The sequence below is a fragment of the Eurosta solidaginis genome, chromosome 1 (assembly GCF_040869045.1).
Source record: "Eurosta solidaginis isolate ZX-2024a chromosome 1, ASM4086904v1, whole genome shotgun sequence".
Taxonomy (NCBI): domain Eukaryota; kingdom Metazoa; phylum Arthropoda; class Insecta; order Diptera; family Tephritidae; genus Eurosta; species Eurosta solidaginis.
The window spans coordinates 93,973,009-93,985,680 of record NC_090319.1 but is presented as its reverse complement, the minus strand read 5'-3'; positions in this window follow the sequence as shown (position 1 = coordinate 93,985,680).

Genomic DNA, 12,672 nt, shown 5'->3' with positions numbered 1-12,672 from the left:
TAGCCTTCAGAAATCCTACGGTAAATTGCATGTGTAAACAGAGGAACTGACCTAGACGGCTGTCCATTTTGAGGAACACGTTAGGATGCGAGACTCGATTGCAAAGTCGCAAACAAACAGTTGAAGGAACCAAAATACTCCTTGTACCGCAGCGAACCTTACATTCACATTACGAATCCAAAATACGGGTAAAGCTCTTAGAGCTCATCACTTAATCTCCTAAGGAATTGCGCAAGAACACTCCTTCTCGAACACTAGAAAGGTGATTTTATCTGATTTTTTATTGTCTATCGAATCCCATGAGGCACATATGATTCCCCGGGGAACCTCCAGGTTAGGTTAGGTTAGGAAGGTCAATGAAGATCTCACATAAGCACATCTACCTCGAGGATATTCTAAGTCCGCACCCCGCTTGGATAAATCATAGAGTTGGCTGATCAAATAAAACTGCAGTTCATTTTCTGAAATTTAATTATTTCTGTTTATCCTTTCAACGAGTTTCATGCACATTTCACTTTTAATTCTTACGAATAAAATAACAAAAAAAAAAGAGAGAGCACGCCAACAAATGTCACGACCCAAATTAAGCGCATAAAATTTGTAATTTGAAATTACCACAAACGAAAAAAAAAAAAAAACAAAATGAAACGCGCAAAAAAAGGACAGCTCCTGAAAAAATATATGCAAAAAGCCGGACCAATTAAAAAAATGCCAATAAAAATTTCCTTATTGCAATTGCTCTTAACGAAATGAATATTGTAACGTCAATTCTATAGAACAGCGAAAAACATAAAAACAACAGTACAAATTTGCCGTTATGTGCGCAGGAACCACTCACACGCAACCATTCAAACATAAAACGCGACAACTTCAAGTGAGAGGCGGGCCGGTCCTTGTAGTCCTTGCCACACTCTCATGAATTGCATATAAATTGCACCATTACAATAACAAAATATGGCATAACAGCGAAAAAATACTATCAAGTCACTATAACAACAACACTACCTCAGTGGTTGTCCTTTCGCTTGCATTTAGTGGGCGTGTCACAAGAGCAAAATTTTCATTAACAACACGAAATATTCGAGTGCTGTCTGTCCTTGCCAATGCAACAGCGTACGATAGGAGAAAAAACGAGAGCCCTATCACAAACATAGGAGTTGCCTTTGGGCCTGTGTCGATGCACTTAAGTGGAGAATAGAGGGTTTAGAGTTGTGTCGTTGTGGGCATTGAGTGCCTGTCAGTGCTGAGGGTGCCGGTGAGATCTGCGCACACAAAACAATGCGCCAAGTGCATAAAAATACTAAAACAGAAATGGTAGTATAAGCAACGGTAAATCCAGAGAGGACACTCAGAACAACAACTTATAAGGGGCTGAGGCAAAAACAAAATGAGCAATAAAATTGTGTTGAATGTAGAAGGGACCGTAGCGAGTATGAGTTTATTCCAATTATTAATAAAATTTTCTTGTTTAAATAATAATATTAATTTGGCGGAATATGCCTTAGAGTAGATAAAGGCGAGCGTGTGCTGCTTTGTAATATTTCCAACAAAGTGGCGGGCCATATATCTTACGCCGACTATAAATTTCTGCTGAGAAGTTCAAGGCCGAGCTCGTTTAGAAAAATTGTATCAAATATTTTGATGTTAGTTGTCCAATCACGCGATACTGCGACCTTTAGCCCCAGCGCGTTAGCGGGCTTAGAATATACAAACGGCCGATATGCCTGTCATTAGAGAGGACTAAATTACCCAAATTATTTAAGTGGTTGTGTAGCAAACCCTTTCAAGGAGATTTCAGCGCAATTTATAGATTTTCTAACTCAATTATCAACCACACCTATCGATGGCGAATCCTGTTTCTTTAGCAGCCGATGCTCTAGCATACCCCAAAACCTTCGAGGAGTGTCTATACCGCTACAACAAGAATATCCTGGGACTTTTCTTATAATCCATCAAGAGTACCGTTATAATTTATATTCGAAAAATTATCGATATTCCTTTAAAAATTTCGTGCATACGTTCATCAATTCATGGGGACTTAGCGCCCGAGACATTTTTGGTAGATATCCTGCGAGTTATGTCAATAATTTCTGAAAACGAATATTAATTAGGAGTACCGAAAACTATTAAGGTCTCAAATACTCCTCCTAGCTTAGTGGAAGTCTTTTTCTACTTCAGCTGCCAATTTTGTGTGACGAAAACTTTTTGGGCGAGACACTTTTATTCTTTCATATAACAATGCACAGCCACCGACACTGTCCATGAGCCATACATCAGAACAGGCACAATGATTTTTGTTCGCTGGGGGCGGAGTTTACTCCCCAGTTTCCCACACTAAACTAACCCTTATCAGGAAAAGTTATTCTCCTTTGAATTTCTAGGCTAAGATGGTTTTCGCTATTAATGTTGGCTTCCAAATATGCGAAGTCCTTCCCTACTTTCAATTTATAAGCTATCAACACTGACGTTTCTTCCAATTCGTGATACGCCCCTTTTTTCTTTGAGCCTAGTCTTCGTTCTTCGAAAGATCCATTTGTTTCTTGTCTTTTTTATCCCAGCCTAAAAAGGTGGAGTTAATTAACTCCTTTCGTTTGAATTGTTTAGAGCATACTCTCGTTGTTTGAGCATATTTCGCATAGAAACTAACGCAATTCTTCTCCTCCATACTTCAATCCGCCATTGCCCAAAAGTCGAATGGCTTTGAGCGGAAAGACTCCTTCAGATATCAAGTTTATTATTCTTTTCTTCTAAATGATATGGAGTACAAACATTTTCAGACCGTGAAACTTGCTGCTATCCGTCCGATTTTCTTGTATAAGTTTGGGCAAATATTTGCTTCTGCTTTCTCTTTTTGACTAAGCGTATCTCTTTCTACTTCGCTTCACAATGACGCTGAAAGTTAGCGCTGAAACACATGGAGAGACAACGTATTTTTCCTTCTTCCACGTAGGCCGATAACATTTAATATATATATCGTCGGTACAATGGCAAAGTCACGAATGTCCCATTTTTGTTTTAACGAAATATTATATATATGAAATTTTGCAAAGCCAAAACAACAAATGTGCATTTTTTTGAAAAAAAAAATTAAAAAATCATTTTTCAAACATTACTTAGTGGTTTACAAAAGTAAACCTTCCAATAGTGGTTGAAAAATACAAAATTAAATCTCTATTAATCAAATCTCTATTTTTAACAATGTCTTACGCGTTTTTCTCAAAACATCAAATATGAACATTCTTGACTTTAGCATTGGACCGACGATATGTGAGGATTATGCTTTCTCTTATCGGTTACTTCGTTATGTGCAAACCTTCACAAACTTTCCTATGGGCAATGGTACCCCGTAAAGTATTATTTTTTCAATGCATGGCCAATATTTAATAGAGTTACCAAGCAGTTTTTTTCAATACAGTACTTTTGCAGAACTTTCTGGCACTGTTTCATTCCCACCAAAGATCCTATATAGAAGTGGTAATGCAAAAACACTTTCCAGAGTTTAAGAGCATTGCTACAGATCTTGGCAGTAATTGCCGGCACGCTCCGGTACTAGCACCACTTGGTTATAGCCAAACTACTGCAGTAACGATTATTTTTAACCCTCGTACCTTCGAATCTGAGGATTTGAGTCGCATTTGACGACGGCGTGCCTTACCGCGTGTATATTCGAGCTCCAAGCCCTTGTCCGCCCAGCCCGTGCCGCTTTCCTCTTCCATTTTGCCTGATCTCTTTCTTATTCTCTTCGCGCCCTTTTTCTGGCTCTTTCGAAACCTGTTATCTACCACCAGGTCCGCAGAGAGGGGGCTTATACAATATGGATATCAAATGAAAGCTGAAGTTGTTGATGAGTGCTTTAGTAACGTTTATCTAACTTAAAATTACATTTTGTTTCGACTATGACTATGCCCCATAGTATTTTATCAGATGATTATGATAAGTGATTTTCAATTTTAAAACAATTTTTTGTAGCAACAAAATATGTACGTATCTATGAAATCCTAGTCAGAGTACTGTCAATACTGCTTGGTCTTGCCGGGCCCCCAAAAACCTTCCTGGCTTCCCCCCCCCCCACTCTCCACGGCCCTGTCGACCACCTATCGATTACCACCTCTCTTAGCAATCACACTATACAAGGTATAATAATTGAATTAAAAAAGTTCAGTTTGTTACAAAGTTTGATCGACATTCGTTGAGTAATTTGAGAGTTCATATCGTGAGATGAAATTTTTATGTATTGACTCTGCAGATAAATTGCGAACCAGCCCCAAAATAACACAGTATTAGATATTTCGTATTTCGATCTATACTGGTTACAAAGGGGATGGTTAAAGGTTAAAGGATTCATGCTATTGGTCACTGGCAATTGCTCATCCAACAGCAGTTGTCTGAATTCGAGTAGGTTGAGAACTCAAACAAGCGATTGTTTCTAGACAATGCGGTCCTCATGGACCGGCCAGTTCAACCAAACCTAATCATCTAGATAATGCAGTAGACAATGATTGTCACTGGCGCTATGTAAATGAGGAAATCGTTGGTTGTATGAACTAGTATGTTGAGTAAAATCTACCCTAACTCGGCTGCCTTTACGATAGGTCCCTATATAAAGAGCTCTTGGACAATTGCTCAACCTCAAACTTCTTTCAAATCAACCCTATCTCACAATTTAGTTGATCCAGATACGTCTTATCTGAGCAAAATATAAGTCTTTAATTTAAAAAATTCCGAGATTCGGCATTCTTTATTCGAACTCTGAGATGGGGCGTTTATGCAAAATATTTTGATAGAAGGCGTTTTCGAAATGGTTGGCGAGATAAAATATTCGACTTACTAGTTAGTTCTTAGAGTGTATTTACGGTCCCTGAGATGTATTGGTTGCGTGTAGAAATAAATAGCAAAAACTAACAGCAGACAGAATATACAACAACACATTGAGATGCATTTAGACAACTATAAAACCAACTACAATAACAGCAAAAACAATAGAAAAAGATAATATAAATGCTAAGACCACGCCTCTCCACAGGACACATAGTAAATTTTTGAGCGTCATTAAATTAAAATGGTAAATTCAATTTGCGAAAATGGGGAATGACTCTGTAACTTTGTCACTTTGATCAGAAAATTAATTAATTTTTAAATGAATGAGTACTTAAAATGTTCGTAAAATAACTACACAAAATATGTCCTCTAAGCAGATACTTTAGAAGGCTTAGTTCATTGGAAAGGATGATACTATTGTCAACGGTATCTCATTAAAATGTTGGCTCCAATGGAGAGTCTCCATTGGGGACGTTTCAGATGGTTCATAGTTTGACCCTTGCATGACGTGTATTGAGTGCCAATCCAGACCAAAACTGAGGTGTGATAATATCTGTGACTATAATATTTTTGTTTTGTGGTTTTATATTAAAAAGATAACAGTTAAGAAAGGGAGAGAGAGGAACGGAAGGGGAAGGAATGGATAACAAACGTTATCGACGACTTAGGCCCGGTTTTTCAGTAGTTGGTTAAGCTAAGCTTAAACTAGGTTTGATTAAACTCTAGTCAAATTTAAACTCCAGTTAAACTACTGAGCAGTTTTTCAGTCACAGTTTAAGACCGCCTTTGGGGTAGGTTTTTTTGTACGGCAACATTGTTCTTGTTAAACGGTTTTATTTAGCTTAAGTTAACAGGCCGGCTGGCTGGCTCGCTGGCCGGCGCGAATTTTGTAATTGAAATTTAAGTAACTTCCCGATAAGCTACAAGCTTGAAACCGATGGCAATGCAATAATAAGAAAAATAATACCGATAGGTGGCGCATGGATCGAAATATTTCAAAAAATCGTATTTGTGGTCAGATTTGGTTCATATTTGGAACACATAATACATACATGAATAGAAAGCGACCTATGAAAGTTGGGAACTATAATTGTTTCGAAACAGCTCTCAGATTTAAGAAATATGCCTCGTTATCAACGTGAGCTCGACGCCATTTCGAACGAACGCCAATCACCGATAGGTTAACTAGAGTTAAACCCTGCCAGATCGGTAACTTAAGCTTAGCTTAAACTTCAGTTAAAGTGGACTGAAAAACTGCAGAATAAGTTTAAGCGTAGTTTAACTGACAAAGTGAGTTGAACTTGTAAAGAAAAACAGGGCCTTATTGTTATAAATTTCCTGTTGTCGGCTTGTTATTGAAAAGCTATAGAAAACAAGTAAGGTAGTCTAAGTTCGGGTGAAACCGAACATTACATACCCAGCTGTACATGCTGTTCTTGTTTGTTTTGTGTGCTTAATAGTGTTACAAGGCTGCGCAATAATACATATACATATGGTTCTATTCTGAACTTATTTTCGCTTCGAGTTTTGACTCCCGAAAGATAGAAAATTTCTTAGTCATAAAAGGAGCGGTGCCACGCCCATTTTTTTTAAATTTGAAGTTTTTCCTATTTATTGTTATAAATCCACTTGGGAAATGAAATACCATTGACATAAAGCTCTTTTTTTTGCAAAGATATAGCTTATTTTATTCGTCCATGACCCTTTTAAAAATCTTTTATATATCTAAAAGTGGGCGTGGTGCTTAACCGATTTCGTTAATTTTTCTTCAAAGCATTCCTTATAGTAAAGGCAACTTCTCTGCCGAATTTTGTTACAATAGGTTTAGCGATTTTTGATTTATGATTAATAATATTTGGAAAATTGATTTTATCACAAGTGGGCGGTGCCACGCCCATTTAAAAATTTGTTTCAAATTTTTATCAAAAGTCTCAATATCAGTCCACACGTTATATTTCAACATTTTAGGTGTATTATTTACTAAATAATCAGGTTTTTTGTGTTTTCCAAAATGTTATCTCTATAAAAAGTGGGCGTGGTTATCATCCGACTTCGCTCATTTTCAATACCAATCTATTCTGGGTCCAGATAAGCTCGTGTACCAAATCTCAATATTTATTCAAGTTATCGTGTTAACGGACGGACGGACGGACGGACGGACATGGCTCAATGAAATTTTTTTCCAACACTGAGGATTTTGATATATAGAAGTCTATATCTATCTCGATTCCTTTATACCTGTACAACCAACCGTTATCCAATCAAAGTTAATATACTCTGTGTGCAAGTACAGCTGGGTATAAAAACTCGATTTGCTATCGAGTAGTAATGGTCCTTGTAGTGTTCGAAAGAAAGTTTCTACGGAAGTTTTAGTATCCTATCAGTGATGCAGACGGCGATATAACTTTCCGATATCAAATCGATGTTTTTAAGATAATAAATGGATAGAATTTTAATAACAAATCGGTATCAGTAAAAAAACTCGATATCTTGTCTATAAAAACCTATAACACATCGATAATTCAACAATAATATACCGAAAACTCTACTACAACAGTTTTTATCGATAAGAAGCCGAATAAACAGAATTACTTATTTTGTTGATTTTCCGACAGGGCGGATAAACGATGTATATTGGAACTACTTTTCATCATCCCCTGTCAAATTTGGTTTCGAGACAAGCCGGTTTCGGCGTTGTGCCATCATCAGTGTCGATTTTCCTTCGTCCCGAAACCAAATTTGACAAGGGATGACGGAAAATCGTTCCAATATACATCAAATAGAATTCCCCCCGGTCCCGGGGATCCTCAGGAGGCCCGCGATTTAGAGGTACTAAGACATCTTTTTTTAATTCAGGAGAGTCTTTAGTTGTTCCGTTTGCAAATTTTAAGCCGAATTTCAAAAGCAACGAATATTGATAATGATCTTTTGCCTGGGCCTTCGAACAGTGAGGAGACAATAAAAACATCAAACAAAAATGTATGTTTTCATGAATCCGAAATCGTAAAGTTTTCGTCGTGACACCGATGAAGGTTCATCTTCCAAAAGGGTTCCAACAATACAACCAACTCTGTATCAAAGTTCAGATTATTTAAACGACTTCGATATCGGTACCGTGAATAATGAGTTTTTGCGATATGAAGAAGTCAACGAAATAATTCGTCGAGATCATCAAAAGTGTCCTGTTATTTTTTCACATGATTGTCGTGACGAGACATTTCCTACCTCGTTGTTAAACAGAATCTTGCCAAATGGCGAGAAAGTGGAGCGTGACTAGTTAGTGTGGAGTGCCAGTGGCAATGCTTTTGATTGCCTACCATGTCGTCTGTTAAGCACCAATACTTTAAATCGACCTAAAATTTGTTGTCCTGGCGGATATTCGAAATTTCAGGTATGGAAGAAGATATACGATAAACTGCCATCACACGAAAATACTCAAGATCACATTAAATGTTATATTCAATGGCGATCTTAACAAAATCTAATTCAAAAGGAGGCTACAATTAATACACTTATCAATGACCAGCTAATCACTGAAACTCAAAAGTGGAAAGACATTTTATATAGAATTTTGGACGCTATTTTATTTTTGGGTGAAAGAGGTCTAGCTTTCAGAGGCGAAAGTATATATCTTGGGGAACGAAACAATGGAAATTTTTTGGGCATCTTAGAACTCATAAGCCATTATTATCCGATACTTAGAGATCATTTGGAGAAAGTTAGGATTTCACAACAGCAGCACAAACGTTTACAAGTTCACTTTCCTTCCCCAGAAATTCAGGACCAGCTTATAGAAATTTGCGCAAAACACGTGAGGGAAATTATATTAGATCAACGCAAGAAAGCCAAGAATTTTGCTAATATTGCTGATGCTACGCCCGATGCTGGTCACGTTGAACAGGCTACGTTCATTTTGCGCTACCTCAATTTCAATTCGAAAGCAACGAATTTTACAATTCAAGAACGGGTTTTGGCATTCGTGAATTGTAACCAAAAAACTGATCAGGAAATCGCTGATTTAATTTGCCATATTCTAGGTAAACATGAAATCCCATTAAAAGATTTTCGTGATAAGTGTACGATAACGGCGCCAATATGAAAGGAGCTTACAACGAAGCACTACGTCACATTCTCGACAAAAACTCGAATGCTGATTACTCGCCTTGTGCAACCCACAGCCTCAATTTATGTGGTCTTACTTTCTTCGGAGTTGTACACAAATGTTTTACTATTTTAAGCAGCAGTCTACAACGATGGGACATCATCAAAAAAATGTACCGAGCACAGTCCTTCATACACTAGGGGTTCGGCTAGAATTGAGGCAATTAGAACATTCGCAAACCATGTTCCAGGAATAACAGAAGCACTAAACGCATTACTTAAGCTAACTTTGACTGCACGAGCATACGGAGATATTACCGGCATTCTCAAGTGCATCAACAAATTCGAATGTATCTTGCTGTCCTCAAAATACTGACTACCATTAATGAAAGAAATGTCGTACTCCAAGCTAGAGACGCCACCATTGATGTTGAGGTCCGACATCTGGTTCCCATAAATTCAGAAGAGAAAAATTCGTAAACACATTACATTAGTCAGAACCCTTTTTTCAGAAAGCCAAAATTCAGAAGTCAAAAATCCGGAAACAAAAATTCAGAAATCAATGTTCAGAAGTCAAAATTAAGAAGTAAAATTTTGCGCAAATGATGATGATTGATGTTTTTTTCCTTTCTGATTACTTTCTGAATTTTGACTTCTGAAATATTTTTCAGCCTGGAACACAGCAACGTCGAAAGAAGGCGTCATATCCAATCGAATTATGGAATGTGTATAATATCACCAAGTTGGGTGAAGTCCGTACAAATTATTATATCAAAAGGTGGCACAACGTCATTCGAAGTGCGTTTGAGGCATACCCTAACATATTTAATTTCATAAATAAAATAAAAAACGAACATGCAATAACAGAAACAAAACTGCAGCACTTTTCAGCTGGAGGCGAGCCATATCGGAAACGCAAGACAAAATATAAAGACTTCGTTTTCTTAATATTGTAAATTCATTTGAAAAAGATAAACGCGAAAAGATTTATTTAACTACATGTATGCTATTGCACACAATATAAAATTTTAGGTTTTAGTACTTTTTCTTTATACATAATTCTTTCCAAACAAATAAACGTTTCTGAATTTTGAGAAAAATTTAACGTTTTTTCTGTCGTCTGATTACTTCCTGAATTTTGCCCTCTGAAATTTGACTTCTGCAATTTGACTTCTGAAATTTGACTTTTGAAATTTGACTTCTGAAATTTGACTTCTGAGATTTGACTCTGAGTTTTGACTTCTGAGTTTTGACCTCTGAATTTTGTCTTTCTGAAAAAGGGTTCTGACTAATGTTTTCTGAAAAATTGTGTTTCTGAATTTTTGTTTTCTGATTTTATGGGGGGCACCGCGACATCTAGATGCCTTATAAACTGATTTGAAGTTGAGCAGGAACCAATTGGAGACAATTTTAAACGAATACAAAACAGTTGCTATTCAATTGAACATATCGCCAAAGTTTCCGGACATTCTAAAGAGAAAACGCAAAAGACGTTTTGAAGATAATGGAAATGAGATGATTACGGATGATACAGAGTCTGATTTTAAAAACAATAAAATCTTGGTGATCGTTGATTCGGTAATCACTGGCATTACTGAACAGCTATGAGAAATTTGAACGAGAGGTTTTCGTTTTTGTGGCAATTTGAAGACATGGATGAAACTACGGTTCGGGCGAGCGCAGTAAAATTTGTCGAAAAATACAAGTTAGAATGCGAAATAATTCACTTGAAACACATTTACGAAGCAAATTTTTATAAAGGTCTGTCACCATTGGAATTGCTAAATGCCATCTATGTTCAAAATCTGTATACAATTTTCCCCAACATTTGTGTTACTTTACGTATCTTTTTCACTATACCTGTCACTGTAGCTAGTCCAGAACGTTCCTTCAGCGTCCTTTCAAGAATCAAAAACTTTCATAGATCGTGTTCATTTCACGAGCGAGTTTCAGGACTTGCCACGCTTTGTGTTGAATCCGTTTTGGCAACACAGTTAAATTTTGATATTATTATAAAAAATTTTGCAGCGAAAAAAGCAAGAAAAATCACTCTTTGATATCTGAACCTTCTATGTTGAATAATTAAAATTTATAATCATCATTATATTTATCAGAAATGTACTAAAATGTTACCAAATACATAACTAGAAAAGATTATTTGAAACATTATGTGGCTGTTAAAAGAGAATTTTAGTTCTACGTTACAATAAAACAGTATAAATAGTAAATATTCTGTGTTAATTTTATTTTCAGCTCTTAGTCCAAAAATCATTTAGTTGATGTGGCAAAATTTTTTTTGATGTAATCCATCAACAATAATTCATGAATGAGACGTCATTAATTCAAATTAGTCAAATGTATTAGAGGTTTTTTTTATAGGGGGCCCGTAAATTGTAAAGTCCCGGGCCCCGATTTTCTCTCTACGGCCCTGGGTAGTACGATTTGTCTGGTATTCATAAATTCATAACAATGTTAAGGTTACATTATGTTAATTCTAGCAGAGCCACTTCGGCCTTAAGATGAGCAGCAAAATTTGTTGTTATCGAACAAAGTGGCAATAGTCAACTTTACATGGAGTTTAAACTCGCACTGAAACACCCAGCCTTACCATTCCTGACACCTTTTTCGATTGCAAACACTTTAAAAACACTTTAGGCAAAAAAACACGCTAAGCATTCTCAGTGAAAGTGAAAATACATTTGAAAGACATAAACATATCGTAACGAATTTACTTGCAAATCCCCTTATATGCAATCCTCCGCTAAGTTCGAATCACTAAACTGTTGAATAAATAACTCCAATATTGAACAATGGAAAAATGGCCTTTATTAAAGTTCTTCACAATAACACTTATACTTTGCTACTCGCTGGCTTAATAACCAAACTGATTGATAACTCAAATGAAAGTCTACTATTGGCCGCCAGATCGCGTGCTTAATCAAACTGATTGATAGCTCAACTCAAACTGAATTACTTCTTACTCGCTTGCGCCACTTTTATAGTTTACGCTGCATACATCTAGGCTCTTCTATTTCCAGAACTTACTAGTTAGTTTCGGCTACAAAATCGCCAGCCACAACTACGTACACAAATTATTGCCCTCTCTTGTGACAACTCAGATAAGATATATGCATGTGTTTGTGCATTGCCGCTCCGCTGCTCGTATACGTACATATGTGTAGACGCAATGATGTTTATGTAGATACATAATGATTGAATTATTGATGTGAATGTTTGTAGTTTACAGTCTCTCGAGTACACATAGGCGTATAAGTAAATGCATCTGTGTGTGACATCTCTTTCGGCTGCCTTATATATGTGTATACATGATTTGATTATTGACGTAAATACTGCTTGGCATGGCCTTAGCATCGCCTTAGTGATGGTATAGCTTAGTGATGCTAATATCCGTGACAATATGTATGTCACTGAGAAAACTCTTATTTGTTCTTGGATATCGCTTGTTATCGGTGATAAACCGAATTGCTCCTTAACCGTTAACAACAATTTCTATTTAAAATTTTTGCATGGGTATTATCCTGGGATTTTGATAATACATCCTTAAGTTTGTTCAATCTATCGGCATAGCGAACGGGCAGACGAAGCTGGCTTGATCAAGTACTTTTTGGTGCCAGTAAAAATGTACCAAAGTAACGTCTATTGTCAACTTAATTTGACTTTAAAGCCAAATGGTTGCCTTTTTTAACTTTCGTTAAGCTATTTTAGCATATTACCTATATGCAAGAATATCAA